This window comes from Suncus etruscus, chromosome 6, assembly GCF_024139225.1.
Source record: "Suncus etruscus isolate mSunEtr1 chromosome 6, mSunEtr1.pri.cur, whole genome shotgun sequence".
Classification (NCBI taxonomy): domain Eukaryota; kingdom Metazoa; phylum Chordata; class Mammalia; order Eulipotyphla; family Soricidae; genus Suncus; species Suncus etruscus.
The window spans coordinates 95,941,092-95,955,984 of NC_064853.1; the positions used below are offsets into that span (position 1 = coordinate 95,941,092).

General features: G+C 42.4%; 1 protein-coding gene and 1 non-coding gene across 6 annotated transcripts in view; both read right to left on the minus strand.

Annotated features, from left to right (window-relative positions):
• Positions 1-14,893, minus strand: part of IGF2BP2 (insulin like growth factor 2 mRNA binding protein 2) — a 182,270-nt gene that overhangs the window by 44,426 nt on the left and 122,951 nt on the right. The window lies entirely within an intron of this gene.
• LOC126012341 (U1 spliceosomal RNA) lies at positions 9,709-9,872 on the minus strand. The gene has a single exon (XR_007496853.1). It is a non-coding gene; the product is annotated as a U1 spliceosomal RNA (small nuclear RNA).

Genomic DNA, 14,893 nt, shown 5'->3' on the forward strand with positions numbered 1-14,893 from the left:
CCACTCCTTGCCTGTATTCAAGACAGGTATTACATTTCTCTCACTCGTTAACATTGTAATGTTGTTAGTTAGTTGTTAGTGTAGTTATTTCTCTAACTGCACTCACCACTCTTTGTGGTGAGCTTTCATATCATGAGCCGGTCCTTCCGGCCCTCATCTCTGGGCATTAATACATTATTATGTCTTTTATTTTTCTTAAAACCCATAGATGAGGGAGACTATTCTGTATCTCTCTCTCTCCCCCTCTGGCTTATTTCATTCAGCATAATAGTTTCCATGTGCATCCATGTACAGGAAAATTTCATGATTTCATCTTTCATGACGGCTGCATAATATTCCATTGTGTATATGTACCACAGCTTCTTTAGCCATTCATCTGTTGAAAGGCATCTGGGTTGTTTCCAGATTCAGGCTATTGTAAATAGTGCTGCAATGAATGTAGGTGTGATGAAGGCATTTTTGTATTGCATTTTGTGTTCCTAGGGTATATCCCTAGGAGTGGTATAGCTGGATCATATGGGAGCTCAATTTCCAGTTTTTGAGGACTCTCCATATTGTTTTGCATAAAGGTTGGACTAGATGGCATTCCCACCAGCAGTGAATGAGAGTTCCTTTCTCCCACATTCCCGCTAGCACTGATTTTTCTTGTTCTTTGTGATGTGTGCTAGTCTGTGTGGCATGAGATGGTACCTCATAGTTGTTTTATTTGCTTCTCCCTGATGATTAGTGATATGGAGCATTTTTCCATGTCCCTTTGGCCATTTATATTTCTTCTTTGAAAAATTGTTCATTTCTTCTCCCCATTTTTTTGATGGAGCTAGATTTTTTTTCTTGTTAAGTTCTGTCAATATCTCGTATGTCTTAGATATTAGCTCCTTATCTGATGGGTATTGGGTGAATAGTTTCTCCCATTCTATTGTTGTCATGCCAGCCATTTTGACAGTGTTTTCCAAGGCTTCTATCTACATACATTTATCTGATAATTGATGATATTGAGCATCTCTTCATGTGCTAGTTGGTCATTTTATGTCTTCTTTGGAAAAATGTCTAACCAGTACTCTACCCATTTAAAAATGTCTTTTTTGGATCACAGTGATAGCACGGGGGGAAGGCACTTTCATTGCATGTGGGTCGACCCAATTCCCATGCTCAGCATTCCATATGGTCCCTTGAGTACTGTAAGGAGTATTTCCTGAGTGCACAGCTACGAGTAATTCCTGAGCATTACCAGATGTGGCCCAAATAAAAAAAATTATTTCTTTCTATTTTAAATATTAACTTTACATCAGATATACCATTTGAGATTATCTTTTTCTATTTAGTGAGTTAAAATTTCAGTTATCTCCACTGTGAAAAGCTTTTAAGCTGTAATTTCACTTGTTTTGTTTTGTTGTCTTTGTTTTTAAAGCCTACTCCATTAAAACATACCTAAAACTGACATCAAGGAGTTAATCACCTATATTTTCTCTTAGGGGGTTAACAATTTCAAGTCTTATATTTAAGTCTAACTTATTTGGAGTTAATTTTTATGTACTCATGTAAGATCGTTGTCCAGTTCCATTCTTTTACACATGGCTATCCAATTTTCCCAACACCATTACTGAAGAAGTTATTATTCTCCAACTGTATTTTATGTTTCTTTGTCATAAATTAATTAACTACATGTGCATGGGCTTACTTCTGAGCTCTTTAGTCTGAGCCACTGATCTCTCTGTCTGTTGTCATGCCAATACCTCACTATTTTAATTATTGCATTTGGGGAGTAAGGTTTGAAATCAAGGAGCATTACAGGATGATGCCTTCAGCTTTGGTCTTCTTTCTCAAGAATGTTTTGGCAATCTGGGAAGGTTTTATGAGACAAAAACCTGCATGTCAGCTTCCAGCTTCTCTAGATCCAGACAGAGTTAAAGAACTGAATCCATTTTCTTAAAAGAAAATTATATTGTCATTTGGGTAAGATGGTTACAATAGTAAGATGTTCACAATTTTGATGTTCAGTTACTGCTCCTTTACCACCACCACCAAAACGCCCAAGACCTTCCTCCTCATGCCACTGGTATTCTGGGATTCTTTGTTGTGTGCCCTGTCTCTCATCCCCTATGCTTGGTAACCTGAGTTTTGTAATCCAAGGCCAAGAGTTGTCATTGTTAGATACTATCTATTTCCCTGTAAAACTATTTTCTTTAATGTCTTATTTTGCTGTGATGAGGATTCTAATTAACCAAACCAAAGTAGTGTTTCTACAGATGTGATTGGTTACCCTTTCAGAATCTTCAATCTGTAATTAAGTCTAACCAGGACAGAAACAAATATTTACACATAGTAATTTGAGTCCTGATGAATAACATATGTAAATACAATGCAACATAATTTAGAACCTGAATATATAAAGTTCGTGTTGAGGAGCAGATGGTAAATGCAAGATCATCTTTGTAAAGGTAAAGGAAGGCATGTGCCAAGTGAACAACAAATGTTCCACCTTCAGCTTGTTTCGTTTGTTTCCAAATAATCATTTTTCCCCTCTCCAGAAAGCCCTGAAACCAGCCCCCTGCCTCCTTTCCTCCCTCTCTCTGCAACGCCATTGTTCTTAGAACTGGCAGCATCTGGAACAGAGCAGGTACTCGGCAAGCAGCACATTTAGCTGAACATAGCCGCCTTCTTTTTCCTGGCACTCTCCTTCCAGGCATATTCATTTCATTTCATATTCATTTCTCTCACCTAAACCTAGTGAGCAATGCTGCTGCCCTGGAACCTTCTCCTCCCCTCCAGTGTGCTGTAAAGAACTAGGAGGCCACAGCAGCATCTGCTACAACCAGGAATACTTATACTTGCTGTTTGGTGGTGGTAGGGTGCTGGGTTAATTTTTTTCCCCGAAGGGGAGGCAGTATGCCACCTAAACCTGGGAACCTCTGAACTCTAAGAACAAGCTCATATGTCTTTAACCAGGCCAACTGCTTCCACTCCAGCTTATGCTCATCAGCTCAGTGAAAGTGGCTGATGGCACCACTTAGGGGGAAAATTTGCTAGCCCAGTAGCTTCTGCAAACACGTTCCAGGATTGCGACTTATAGAGATGTGGTGTTTTATTCTGAAGACAAGAAGCATAATCCTAACTTTACCTTGAGTTACAGGAGGGGAAAACCATTTTCACAACTAACATAAATAAATGCTAGCCAGAAACTCAATGAGTGATGAAAACAATAGCATTTTACTTTAGAAAGAGAATTATTCTAGGGGCTGGAGAGAGAGCATGGAGGTAGGGAGTTTGCCTTGCATGCAGAAGGATGGTGGTTTGAATCCCGGGATCCCATATGGTCCCCTGAGCCTGCCAGGAGCAATTTCTGAGCGTAGAGCCAGGAGTGACCCCTGAACGCTGCCGGGTGTGACCCAAAAACCAAAAAAAAAAAAAAAGAAAAAATGAGAATTAGAGCCATGTTGCTGATTAAAAATCAAATTAATTTGTAGTACGTACCTAAATGCTAAGTAAGCAAAGTTTAAAGGCAGGAGAGACTGGCCAAATGACATGCTCCTCCCTCAAAAAGAAACTGATCTATGACCATCCAATAGGCTTTAGTAATCCACACATGGTCTGGCAGCTTCTCTATAGTGAAGGCGGATAGGAGTGTGAACAACTGTAATCACCCCCACACAAATATTCAGAAGTGAAGTAAATACTTTGAATTATTTTTTTGGCAGCATTGAACCCATAGCCTCACACAAACAGGCAACTGCTGAGCTATATCCCTGACCCAGGACTGAACATTTTGTACTTACTTTGGAAATCAGAATTGCCTTACGAGTAAATGAAAAACTTCTCCAAATTCATTCAACAATGTTCAATAAAATACCCAGAATATGCCAAGAGCTTGTTTTGAGTCCTCTGGGGGTATAGTAGTGAATAAAAATATCTTCATGCTGCCAACATTTTAGGAACTAAAAAAAAAACCAAAACAAAACAAAACAAAAAACCAAAGACAATATTGACTATGGCCTTCCTCAGAACTCTCTTCGTTCACTTCAATAAGAAAACAATGACTTTTTGATTTGGTCTCCAATCCAATTAAATGTTTAAGAAAAAAAAGACCCGTTTCAAGTTTATATTTTTAAATATGAGCCAAATATTAAACATTTGGAGGGATCAGAGTAGAGCAATAGTGCTTTGAGAAGGCATTTCCCTTGCACACAGTTGACCCAGGTTAGATCCGCAGCATCCCATATTATCCCCTGAGTTATTTCTGAGTGCAGAGTCAGACGTAATCCCTGAATGCTGCCAGGTCTGGGTCCCCCAAAAACAAACAAAAAATACATTGTTTTTGGGTCATACCCGGCGACGCTCAGCGGTTACTCCAGGCTATGCGCTCAGAAATCGCTCCTGGCCAGGGGGACCATATGGGACACCCAGATTTGAACCACTGTCCGTCCTGGATCGGCTATGTGCAAGGCAAATGCCTTACACTGTGCTATCTCTCCGCCCCCTCCCCCCCAAATCCACTTTAAACAGTCCTATACAGAATCTTTAGGGTATAAATCAGACAGTAACGAGAAACCCAGGAGTCCATGTTTACAAGCAGCAAGAGGAAGTTACAGATTAGGGGCTTATACTTCTGGTGCCAGTTCCTCTGGGGAGACCTTTACTATCACAGCGGGAGTTGTCCCTCCCACTTAGGGGGCTGCTTGTGGGCACTTGAACTTCCTCTGATACAGAAAGGGGCGCCTCTGGAGAAAATAAAAGGATCGCAGGAAGAAGTTAGGAGTTTGAAAAATTAGTTTTCACACACCACCAATAAATAATAAAAAGAACATCACCACCCCGCAAAAGATCATCATTCCTTTTATGCAGAAGGACGGTGGTTCAAATCCCGGCATCCCATATGGTACCCTGAGCCTGCCAAGAGCGATTTCTGAGCGTAGAGCCAGGAGTAACTCCTGAGCGAAGCCGGGTGTAACGGAAAAAAACCAAAACCAAAACAAACAAACAAACAAACAAAACCCCTACAAGAATAGATAGGGAGATAGTACAGGATTGAGGGGATAGGCTTTGCATGTATGGGAGTACCCTGGCACTGCAAACGCACCCACCCCCAAGCATCTCTGAGTGTAGTGCTGGTAGTCCAAGTAATGCAGGGTCCAGCACCATATCCTTGGACTCTAGCACTTAACTCTCCAACCTGGGTGGCCAAGAATTCTCAGGAGACCCTTGGTCCCAGAATCTGAGAAGCACAGCTTGGAAGGTCTCCTTCCACTTCCCCAAAAATCTCTCCCCTAATCAGAGAACATCTTTATTATTTCATAAGGTGCTAATACTAAAAGGGAAATCATTACCTATGTATATCTCTTACAATACAGAATACAATTAAATTTACCTGTACAATTATTTTGTCATTTGTTTATTTGTTTTTCAGCCACACCGAGTGATGCTCAGGATGCTCAGGGGCTATTCCTGGCTATGTGTTCAGAAATCATTACTGGCTTGGGGGACCATATGGGGGGGTCGAACCGCAGTCCGTCCTAGGTCAGCCGCTTGCAAGGCAAACGCCCTACCGCTGTGCCACCACTCCGGCCCCACCTGTACAATTTTGAAGCTTTACAATTTTCAAGCTTTAAAAACAGATGAAGCAGAGAAAGAGTACATGGAATGATTCTAATTGTCAAGTCATTCATCATTTCAATGAGGATTCATCTAGAGAACCCTTTACATCAGTTCTGAAGTGAGGCAAATTAAGAGAGAGATCACTCTAAATGTCAAAATTTAATCTGTAACCCATTTTAGAAGACCAAATGTTTGTACAGAATAAAAGTCCAGTGGTGCTGGCAGCAATGCCAAATTCATCTCATTCCTGATCTCAGTGCCTTATGCATCTCCATCTCCCCTAATCTCCCACAGCTTCTAATCCGGTGACACAGCCCCTCAGTCACTAAGGCTGATGAACAAAGAATTCTGCACACAGGGTTAATATCTCTGTGGCTTACTCAGGGAATTTCTTCCAGTAGCTGGTTCTATTCTGTTCTAAATTCTCTGACTTGTGAAGACAGTAATCAATGCCTGTATCAGCTGGCTCCTGACTTCTCATCATCACCTCTCAAGCCAGCACCATAAGTGGGTGCACTCCCAGGACCCAAAATGGGAAACTGCAACCCCTGTCTTGACTACCTGGTTCAGCAGGTATCAATCAGAGGAGGTCTGACTGCCACAGCTTCTGTTCCCATCCTTGAATGAGACCCTCAACAGTCCTCACCCCTTACACTTCCAGGACCCTGTTTCTTTCTTTGCCTAGAGCCAGGTCGGCACTCTGCAGGAAAGTGAGGGCTAGGAAGAGGGATGAACTCAGCTGAGGCCTGTCCCGCAACTGCTCAAAGCTCAGAGCTTGCGCTTTTTGATTTGGTAACAGTCTTTCTCCATCTCATTTGTCCTCCCACCAGGTCCCATGGAAGGAGAATGTACTTCAAAAACTGCAACACACCCTATAAATGTGGGCACTAGGATTACTTTGTTTGGGGGGAGGACCACACCTAGTGTGGCTCAAGGGCTACTGATGGGTCTATAATTAGGAGTGACCCCCTAGCAGCGCTGAGGGGAACATAATGGAGTGCAAGCATTTAAACCAGGGTCACAGTCAGCACAGTCACTTGCAAGGCAAGTGGCTTATCGCCTTTACTTTCCCTCTGGGTCCATAAGGGTTATTTATTTATTTATTTTTGGTTATTTTTTGGGTGTTTTGGGGTTGTTTTTTTTTTGTTTTGTTTTGGTTTTGGTTTTTGGGTCACAACCAGCAGTGCTAAGGGGTCACTCTTGGCTCCAGGCTTAGAAATTGCCCCTGGTAGGCAGGGGGACATATGGGATGCTGGGATTCGAACCACTGTCCTTCTGCATGCAAGGCAAAAGCCTTACCTCCATGCTATCTCTCGGGCCCCATAAGGGTTACTTTAACAGAAAAGTTAACACCCTCAAAATCATGCACCTCTCTTGCACCTGGGTGCAGCTGGGTGGGGCCTGATTTCCCCCAATGAGGAAAAAAAATAGTAGGGTGATCAATTAGGAAACAATTCATAGAGCCAGTCCAGAATCAGGAAGACTTTTTTTTTTTTTTTTTTTTTTTTTTTGGTTTTTGGGCCACACCCAGCAGTGCTCAGGGGTTACTCCTGGCTGTCTGCTCAGAAATAGCTCCTGGCAGGCATGGGGGACCATATGGGACACCGTGATTCGAACCAACCACCTTTGGTCCTGGATCGGATGCTTGCAAGGCAAACGCCGCTGTGCTATCTCTCCAGGCCCAGGAAGAAGTTTTTTGAAGTTATGAGGCTCACCAGGTATTTAAGCTCAAGACTTTTTAGGATAATTTTAGCAACCAAGAAGGAGATTTGGCAAACTGACAGACAGACTATTCCTCTCCTTCATTTTTAAAACTACCTTGATCACCGTGCTTAATTATTTTTCCTTGATGGAAATTACAAAATTTCAATATTCAAATACAGACACAAGTGGAAAGGTCAATATTATTTACTAATGTCTGTAAGCAAGACCAGAAAGATCCTGATTTATTAGAGGAAATGATGTTTAAAAATAATACAGGGGCTGAAGAGAGAGCACAGCGGCAGGGCTTTGACTGTGACCAACTGGGTCAGACCAGGGTTCAGTTCCCAGTGTCCTATATGTCTCCTGAGCCTCCTAGGAGCAATTTCTGAGCACAGAGCCAGGAGTAACCCCTGAGTACTGCTTCGTTTGGCCCGAAAACCAACCAAATAAATAAATAAATACAGATTTAAATATACTGCTTGGATTTTCTAACAGTCATTTTGCTCACCCCCATACTCTCCAATAGAATGTTTTATTCAGTACAACAAAAAAGAAGCAGGAAGGGGCCAGAGAGATAGCATGGAGATAAAGCGTTCGCCTTGCATGCAGAAGGACGGTGGTTCGAATCCCGACATCCCATATGGTCCCCCGAGCCTACCAAGAGCGATTTCTGAGCGTAGAGTCAGGAGTAACCCCTGAGCGCTGTTGGGTTTGACCCAAAAAACAAACTCCACCCCCCAAAAAAGAAGAAGAAGCAGGAAGGTGAGCTAAGCTTTTGACTGAAGATCAGGGTATGACTACTGACTCCTCCTTAGGACTAGTTGTCAGATAAATAAATATAGTCACTCTCGACTAATGCTCCAATCAGGAGGTGCTGAGACCAGATCCTTCCTAGCAAAGATTCACATAATATTTGATAGTAAAGTAGAACTGACATAAAGAGAGGAGATGGTAAGAACAGAAGGAAAATGTAGTTCTGTAGTTCACAAATACAAACTTTATTTAAAATTTTTTTTAATTTCATCTCAACAAATCCATAATTTTGTTTGGATAACATTTTTTTCAGGTTACTTTAGGGCAGTGCTTGGAAGACCATATGCAGTGCTGGGGCTGAATCTGAGATCAACAGTATGCACAGTCTTAAGCCCTATATTGTCTACTTAGCCCCTGGTTTGCAGTTTTTAGCAACCTAATAAACAAGAGGACAGAACCTGCAATATTCTATAATTGCTATGATCCAAAAGTAGTGGATTTAAGACTTGCATTATAATTCTACCCTATTGCCACAAATTACCCCATTTCTTTTTTATTTTCTATCATATTGCAGAAAGTATTGTAATTGTATATTTTAGCTAGTATACCTCCTAGAATTTTCTTCCTAATGGCAAAAAATTATGATAATATTTGGCATCCGAATTTTGTAGGAATAATGTTATTTTATGGAGATGTCTACAAAAAGGAGGGTAAAAGGGTAGAGCAATAGCACAGTGGATAGGATGTTTGCCTTCTATGCAACCAATCTAGATTTGATCCCCGGCATCCCATATGGTCCCTCAGCACTGCCAAAGTAATTCCTAAGTGCAGAGCCAAGAGTAACTCCTGAGTGTAGCTTTTTGCAACCATTAAAGAAGAAGAAAAGGAGGGTAAGTTTGCTGGAGATACAGTAAGGGGAGGGAGGATAGAGAACTTGCTCTGGCATCTTATCCATCCTGTTTTAATCTCCAGCACCACTTCTGACCCCCATGAGCACAAGTAGGGATCACTCTTGAAAACAAAGCTAGAAATAACCCAGAGCACTGCTAGAAAACAAATAAAAAAAAAGCCCACAATGAAATGAAGGACATGGCACAGATAAGTTGGAGGCATATCTGTACATCTAGAAGTATAAATGAACACTGGTACAAGACCATAAATGAGACTAAATTCTAAGGAATTTCACTGATGTCATGTACTACTGAATCAAAGCATCAAAACAGAGATGTGACCCATAATTTAGCTGCTGGTTAATTAGTATTGTAGTGATACACTACTGACATTGCAGCTTTGATCTCAACAGCTCCATAAAGCTCACATTCACATTTTCAAAGTGATATGCTGTAGCAGCAGGTGAGAGAAACTTAAGACATGGGACATATATTAGAAAAACAGCAGTGTTCATCAAGACTTAATGAAAACATCACTAACATAATACTCCAAAGTTCTTTTCATCATTAATGGCCTATGGAATAGATACGAACAATAGAGAACAAAGGATGAGACATCGGGATGGAGGTATTTATGTTACATGGAGTTCATCCTACTAATTTTTCATATGATTTTTCATTTTGCAAACCTCATCAAATTTGAATACACAGCCACCGTGCCACTGGTTTATTTGGAACAAGTAAGCATTAGACACTTATTCTATTTTTTTTTTAGGGGAGAATGCGAACGCAGTCCCCCACGACCACAAATTATGCAGTTGAGTTTCCCACATTTGGGGAAATCGCAGGGGTCAGCACATCCGGAGTGCAATGGATAAGCCTCATCCTGGGAAAACCACCTTCGTGATCATGGTATCTCCTCTGCCAGGTAAGTATTTTTTAGACACTTATTCTTTGCATAAAACCACAAGGTGCCAAAAGTTATAGCAGAAAAATTAATAACTCTTAGAAATGTTAGTGCTGTTTTGTTTTTCACATGGAGACTATCTCATACCCCCTATACATAAAGCTGTTGTTGCGGCCAGAGCAATAGCACAGTGGGTAGGGCGTTTGCCTTGCACTTGAGTTCAATCCCCACATCCCATATGGTCCTCCAAGCCTGAGAACTGCCAGGTGTCACCAACCCCCCTCAAAAAAAAAAATAAGTGTTGTTATCTTTTTTGACAGCTATATACATACCATCAATTATTTGGTATTCTACTGATATGTCTAATCTTTTCAGATGTGAAGATAAACAAAATGATGTAATGACTGTCTACCTACCATGCATCCTTCCACCCACCCAATCCTGCACATGTGTGAACGTGTCTTGGAAGATTAGTTCCGACAAGAGCTGTCACTGGATCAGAGGACTATGCATCTTAAATGTGCACACACAGACGCTACACTGCTCCACATCCTGTCTCAAAACAATTGTTCTTTTGTTTGTTTCTGTCTGTCCAGATGTGAAAAACACTATCTTTTTAAGTTGTGCTTTACTTATGAAAGGTATTGATCACTCTTTACGTGAAAGAGCCTCCCTAAATCACCCTCTCTGGGAAAACTGAATTCTTCCCTACTGGTTTTCAGTTTTCTGGAAGATGATTTCTATATTAAGTAGCTTTATTCATTTCATTGAAGGGACAAACCCTTACTCACTATTTACTATACTAGATACCAGAGAGACAGCACAGAAAAGTCTGTGCCCAACCACGAGGACCTCATTCAAATGTTGAATCAAGAAAGCCAGTTGTGGGGACCGGCAAGATGGTGCTAGAGGTAAGGTGTCTGCCTTGCAAGCGCTAGCCAAGGAAGGACTGCGGTTCGATCCCCCGGCGTCCCATGTGGTCCCCCAAGCCAGGAGCAATTTCTGAGCACTTAACCAGGAGTAACCCCTGAGCATCAAACGGGTGTGGCCGGAAAAACCAAAACAAACAAACAAACAAGAAAGCCAGTTGTGAGTGCATTCCACCTACATGCCAGTCCCTTCCCTTCCCCCATGGGACTGCACCATCCTACTGGGTGACCAGACAGGTGGGTTGGGGAAGCAGGTGGGTTGGGGAAGCTGGAAGGCCTGATCTCCTTCCTGGAGAAGAGAGCATTGCAGACAAATCCTCAGAGTAGAAAGGAAAGTGGACAAGGTGGTGAAAAGAGGCAAGGTTAGCTGTGTAGACAGGCCAAGTACGTCTTCCAGATCAAGGGCATGAGCTCTACCAGGCCTGAAGTTAGGTCACTTGCTTGGAGAGGAGGTTAAGGCCAGGAGAGTAGGCAGGAGAGGAACCCACAACTGGGAAACACCTGCTTCCTGCATGGGACAGTCAAGGGGGTAAACCTTTCACTGAGGCCCAGAAATCAATCATCAGACCTCACAGGGTCAGAACACAAAGCGAACACTAGGAGATCTGTAAACACAGCACCCATGTGGATTTCTTTCCCCCAAAGAGAGTTTTGTGCCTCTGAAAAAATACAAAGGGTCAGTATCTTTCTCCCCTGTTCTGTGGCTGTGTATGTACCTATGCACATACTACCACTGAGTCAGTCTCAGAGGATTTTGGTGGGCAGGGGTGTGGCCTTACAGCAGGTCTTTCAGAAACACTCTGTGGAGATGTGTGAATTGATGACTCAGTACTTGGGTCCTGCTACATACTGATGTTTGGGTCTGGCCGGGCTGGGGCCACCTACACCACTCTGACAAGGCTTGGGATGGGGGTCATGTAGTGTGTGGGACTAATCAGAACTAATCAGAACTCCCATTTTGATTTAGTTGGAGGCTACTCCGGGCTCAGTGCTAGCAGGTCACTCCCAGTAGTGTTGGGGGTAGGGGTTGGGAGATAGCAATGTTTCCAGATTGCTAGGGATGGCTCCCATGTTCAAACTGTGTGCACTAGCCCTAGGAGCTATTTCCCCACACCCCTCAGATCATTTCTTACTTCTATGGCATGGGGCTGCCTATGTGATTAGCCAATAATTTAAGAGTTTCTTATTTTAAAGAAAGACAACTCACTACAACTTCTAATATCATTTCCTTCTGTCCCCTGTAGGTACTCAGCATACCTCTTGGGATCTAATAGATAGATGGTTTAATATATTAACAATGCTAAATATTAGTGGAAGGTATGATTAGATAATGATTAATTTTTTAATTATTGCATTAGAATTTCTATTTTTTAATTCATATGAAAAAATGTTGGGGTTTTTTTGTTTGTTTGTTTGTTTTTTGGTTTTTGATTTTTCAGGCCACACCCATTTGATGCTCAGGGGTTCCTCCTGGCTAAGTGCTCAGAAATTGCTCCTGGTTTGGGGGGACCATATGGGACGCCTGGGGATTGAACCATGGTCCTTCCTTGGATAACGCTTGCAAGGCAGACACCTTACCTCTAGCGCCACCTCGCTGGCTCCCCAAAATGTTTTGACTTAAAGTTATGCCCTTAGAAAACTATTTACTTATTCCAATAATTATTCTTCTGCTTCACATTTTCAAAATTTTCCTTGCCTTTTAAAACAAATCAAAGCAAAAACAAAACTGATGTAAGTGATCTGCCATCTACAATCTTACAACCCTTATGTTCTATGCCTAGCATCCTATATAGATCCCAAGCACTGCCAGGAGTGATCCCTGAGCACAGAGCTAGGAGTAACACCTCAGCACTGACTGGTGTGGCTGAAAACAAAAAAAATAAATAAAAACAAAAGCTTGTTTGATGCAAGGTTGCTTTCTAATTATAAACCTATTTGCAACAAACATAATACCTAGGAAGTGTTTCATCAAGCCAAGTACAATATAATAAAATAAGGGATGCCTTAATCCCTCACTTGCTGCCTTTTCCTTTTTTCATATTCAACGAAAGCAAAACTTGGGACCTATTTTGGGTTGTGGGGTGTGGATCACTATGAAACTCAGGATTGTAGAGTTGGCTGCTATACCAAGGGTCCAACCCATTGTCATTGAAATTCACATCTTACTTCATTAGCCTACATGTGTGCATATGTGTGTGTGTGTGTGTGTGTGTGTGTGTGTACACTGAAAAGCAGCACCAGGGAAAACAACACCTTGATAGTCATGAACTCCCCAGTCTGTCTATAGAGGCATTTACTCTGGGACAGGTTGATGCATGGGAGGTCATCCCCATCAAAACTAGCTCCTCTTCAGTAGCTCAGTCCCCAAGTCATACCTCTGTTTGTTGATTTGGAGTTGGGACCATGTCTGGTAGTGCTCAAGGGCTGAGTCCTGAGGTCCTCAGGGGGCCACATGTGTTGCTGGGGGATTGACTGGGCTTGGATGCATGAAATGTAAGTGCCCCTAACTGCAGGATAGTGGGATAAGCTGCCCAGTCTTGCAGGATCAATGCACCCACATAGTCCTAAACTAGTCTTGTTCACTGTATTTATCACCACCTTCTGTGGCCATCTCTCCTGGCCACTCTGATCCTGCTTTTGTCCATGCTGTCCCTAGAACTTTAAGCCCTCAAGGAATGAGAATAACTTGTACACAGATAGCAGGAGTGACTGTCTGGTAACCCCAGATAGTTGAACCTCTTAATTAAGCCCACTTTGACCAGGCAAGGTGATCTGAATGTGAAGGGACTGCTCTGTCTGGAGTTGTCTGAACAACTCTCCAAGCTCTTTTGTCCTTTGATGCCCTGATTGCCTGCAACTCCAACCCATATGGGAGGTTATGGGCAGTGACACTACTAGGCATCAGGCCTGTCGGGCAGGGGCCACCCCATGAATGTGTGATGACAGCAGGTTATTTATTCTCTTTCTTGGGGCCCAGATGGCCTTTTCCAGAGACTCTCCTTGGTGTGGCGAGTTCCCCCATGCTGTCAGCTGACTTTTTGCAAAAGGGCTCTGCAGATGCCTCTTGCTTGCACAGAAACATGTACGGAAACTCAGTTGTACAGAGAAAGAAAGCCTTTGAATGAAGAATTTCTGTACTGTGAATGATTTCTTCTGGGCCTAGGAGAAGTTTTAGAAATCTTCATTCAATGATAGAGAGAAAGGGCTTTAATCTGTGAGCCAAGAAAAATGGTTTGTAAAGGCAAGAAGAAAAGAACCCCGTGGCTAAGAACTTGAAAAACATCTAGAACAAACAAAAGTTCTAAGGAAAAGAGTGTGAATCAGCATGATGGAGAGAGGTGGAGCATGAGCTTTGAAACGGCCTAGGAACCATGAGGAATGGGCCAGCACAGAGCAGATGGCACACAATGCCAGGGGAGGCAGGACAGGCCAGAACACCAGCAGCAACTGCATTCATCACTGGATGGGTTCACATAGTTTTGTCCCAGGTTTGGTGTGTTGGGGGAAAGACCAGTTTGCTGCCATTGTATTTTTTGAATGGGAATCAGAATTACTGAGATCCATTGAAACTTGGTCCAAAATTTCATCCCTCTCACTATCACTGCCAGCACTGTCTGTGCCAGGCAGACAGGGCCCACTCCCCACTGTAATCTCTTCCTTCCAGGAATTAGGACATGAGGAAAGAAGAACACCAGAACCGAAGCTATTGCCAAGGATAAAGATGGACCAAGGTAGACTCTGCATCGCATCACACTTTCATGCCACCTTATTTCAGCCTCACTAGTTTATGGGCCAGATGAGAACATAAATCCTTTGCCTCAATTTATTGGCTATAATGCAGCAGGATTAGTTATGAAAATTTCATACATACTCCTATAAGAATGGCTGAGACAATTTTTTTGTTTTGGAGCCACATCTGGCAGTTCTCAGGGCTTACTCCTGGCTCTGTGCTCAGGGATCACTCTAGATAGTGTTCAGGAACATGTGGAGGCAAGGATCAAATCTAGGTTGGTCACATGCAAGGCAATTAATTGCCTTACTGATTAATACTATCTCTTCATCCCCATTTTCAGACATTTTCTTATTCATAGGTTCCAAAGATCGTAAATGCCCAATGAGGA